The sequence below is a fragment of the Lathyrus oleraceus genome, chromosome 6, assembly GCF_024323335.1.
Source record: "Lathyrus oleraceus cultivar Zhongwan6 chromosome 6, CAAS_Psat_ZW6_1.0, whole genome shotgun sequence".
Classification (NCBI taxonomy): domain Eukaryota; kingdom Viridiplantae; phylum Streptophyta; class Magnoliopsida; order Fabales; family Fabaceae; genus Lathyrus; species Lathyrus oleraceus.
Window position 1 is genome coordinate 434,023,023 of NC_066584.1, and position 3,659 is coordinate 434,026,681.

A 3,659-nucleotide genomic window follows, 5' to 3' on the forward strand; every position below is an offset into this window, starting at 1 on the left:
AAAATCAAGAAGCCATGGGTTGGACTCTTTCCGATCTAAAAGGAATTAGCCCTTCCTATTGCATGCACAAGATCTTGATGGAAGAGGATTTTAAGCCGGTAGCTCAACCACAACGCCGCTTAAATCCTACCATGAAGGAGGTTGTAAGAAAAGAAGTTGTAAAGTTGTTGGATGCGGGAATGATTTACCCGATTTCGGATAGTCCATGGGTTAGTCCCGTGCATGTTGTTCCGAAGAAAGGTGGAATTACCGTGATCCGAAATGACAAGGATGAATTGATCCCTACTAAAGTTGCAACGGGGTGGCGAATGTGTATTGATTATCGGCGGTTGAATACCGCAACTTGAAAAGATCATTTTCCACTCCCGTTCATGGATCAAATGCTCGAAAGACTCTCGGGGCAAAAATACTATTGTTTCTTGGATGGCTATTCCGGGTATAACCAAATTGAGGTTGACCCGGCCGATCATGAAAAGACGGCTTTCACATGTCCGTTTGGAGTTTTCGCATACCGAAAAATGCCCTTTGGGTTGTGCAATGCACCGACGACTTTCCAAAGATGTGTGCAAGCCATTTTTGCCGACCTTATTGAGAAAACAATGGAAGTCTTCATGGATGACTTCTCGGTATTTGGTGGGTCCTTTAGTCTATGCTTGGCAAACTTGAAAATGGTGCTTGAAAGATGTGTGAAGACCAATCTTGTGCTTAATTGGGAGAAGTGTCACTTCATGGTGACCGAGGGGATAGTGCTTGGCCATAAAGTCTCTTCAAGAGGGCTTAAATTTGATCGTGCTAAGGTTGAAGTGATTGAAAAGTTACCTCCTCCGGTGAATGTGAAGGGAATCCGAAGCTTTTTGGGGCACGCCGGATTCTATCGGCGCTTTATGAAAGACTTCTCAAAGGTGGCTAAGCCTTTGAGTAATTTGCTAGCTAAGGACCAGGTATTTCTCTTAACCGATGAATGTTTGCAAGCTTTTGAAACTTTGAAAGAAAAATTGGTTACCGCTCCAATTATAGTCGCTCCAAATTGGAATTTAAATTTTGAGCTAATGTGTGATGCAAGCGACTATGCAATCGGAGCGGTACTTGGCCAAAGAAAAGAGAAATTTTTTCATGCGATACATTACGCAAGTAAAGTTCTTAATGAGGCTCAAATTAACTATGCCACAACTGAAAAAGAATTACTTGCGATAGTGTATGCGCTTGAAAAGTTTAGATCTTATCTTATAGGGTCTAAAGTCGTAGTGTATACCGACCACGCGGCGATTAAATATTTGCTCACCAAACCGGATTCGAAGCAAAGGCTCATCCGTTGGATACTCTTGTTGCAAGAATTTGATGTTGAAATCAAAGACAAGAAAGGATCGGAAAATTTGGTGGCGGATCATTTATCCCGCTTAGTGAATGTGGAGGTTACCCCGTCAGAGAAGGAAATCCGGGAAGAATTTCCTGATGAAAAACTGTTCAAAGTTCAAGTTAGGCCGTGGTTTACAGACTTTGCAAACCACAAGGCTAGTGGTTTTGTGCCTCCCGACCTAACTTCGAACCAAAAAAGGAAGTTTCTTTCGGATGCCAAGTATTACGTATGGGATGACCCGTACTTGTTTAAGTTGGGTAGTGATAACCTTTTAAGGAGATGCGTTACTGGCGATGAAGCGCAGAGCATCCTTTGGCATTGTCACAACTCGCCTTACGGCGGACACTATAATGGGGTGAGAACGGCCACTAAAATCCTTCAGTCAGGATTTTATTGGCCCACTATTTTCAAAGACGCACATACCCATGCGCAAAGTTGTGATAGTTGCCAGAGAAGCGGTGGGATTGGTAAGAGAGACGAGATGCCTCTCCAAAACATCCAAGAGGTTGAAGTATTTGATTGTTGGGGCATTGATTTTGTAGGACCATTCCCACCCTCTTATGGTAACGAGTATATGCTTGTCGCAGTTGATTACATTTCTAAGTGGGTTGAGGCGATTGCCTCACCTCGGGCGGATGCGAAAACGGTGAGAATTTTTTTGAAGAAAAACATATTTTCCCGTTTCGGAACCCCCGAGTGTTGATAAGTGACGGAGGGTCACACTTTTGTAATGCACCGTTGGAAAGCATTTTAAAACATTACGGTGTATCACACAGAGTGGCAACTCCGTATCACCCACAGGCTAATGGGCAAGCTGAGGTCTCTAATCGTGAGATTAAGAGAATCCTCGAAAAAACTGTCAAATTCGAAAAAAGAGTGGTCACAAAAATTGGATGAAGCGTTATGGGCATACCGTACCGCCTTTAAAGCTCCAATTGGCCTAACTCCTTTTCAATTGGTGTTTGGTAAAACTTGCCATTTGCCGGTCGAATTGGAGCACAAAGCCTTGTGGGCTCTGAAATTTTTAAATTTTGAAAATGATTTGGCCGGTGAGAAAAGGAAGGTGCAACTGCTTGAGTTGGAAGAGATGCGCAATGCCGCATATCACTCAAGTTGGTTGTACAAAGAGAAGGTAAAAAAATACCATGACAAAAAGCTCCGAAAGAAAGAATTCGTGCCCGGACAGTTGGTCCTACTGTTCAATTCCAGGTTGAAGTTATTCCTCGGAAAGTTGAAATCAAAATGGTCCGGGCCATTTCGGGTCAAAGAAGTTAAGGAGTACGGGGCTATTGTCATTGAGGACCTGGAAAAGAAGGACAGTTGGACCGTTAATGGCCAACGTTTGAAGGTTTATCTTGGCGGTCATGTGGATCGCGAGAGCTGTGCTATTCCTTTGGATGCTCCTCTGTGAGCATCACACCGTCGAGCTTAGTCGACGTTAAATAAGCGCTTGTTGGGAGGCACCCCAACATTGTAAGTATTTACAGTTTTTCTGTTCTGTTGTAGTGGGATTCCAATTGTTAAAACCTTGCTGAATGTACCAAGAATGCTGTTTTTGAAAAGCCAAATGCTGTCATGCTCGGTTGATGCTCGCTAGGCGAAGCAGTAGCGAGCAGATTCGCTAGCTGCTCGCTAGGCGAAGCAGCAGCGAGCGCTGCGTGACAGCACTAATTGAAATTCTCAGCAGGCCACTCATTTTGGGCCCAAACACAATTTTCTTCTTTTACAACTCTGCTGAGGCAATCGCACGAACACTCACCACACTCTCTCATTTTTCATTTCTCCCACAAACACTCAAACCCTAAACTGAAGCATTGCAAACTTCACTGCACTTCAAATTCAATCAACCCATTTTGCTAAGGTTTGCCCTAATGCCATTTCTTTATGTTTGAACTTTGTGAATTTCTGATTTGCATGTCATTTAGGGTGAATTTGGGGGAATGGGGATTTTAGGTTTTGCATGTGGGAAATTTTAGGTTTTGCATGTGGGTTTGTAATTACATATAGCATAGAACGATTCTTTTCTTGATAGATTGTTTTGTTCTGAAATTGACACCTTGAGAACGTGGGTTTTGGGAAAATTTCACTGTAAATTCTGCAGAACCCAAAAACCCGTAAGGTTCGCTAGCAACTCGCTAGGCGAACCTGGGCGCGAGCATTCGCTGCCACTTCGCTAGGCGAAGCAGCAGCGAGCATGACAGTACTTTGAATTCTGGTTTTGCTGTCTAATCTGTTTTGTGTTTGTGTTGCTTCCTCTTTATGTTTTGCAGATGGAATCCAGATCCGGAGCTTCGAAGAAGAG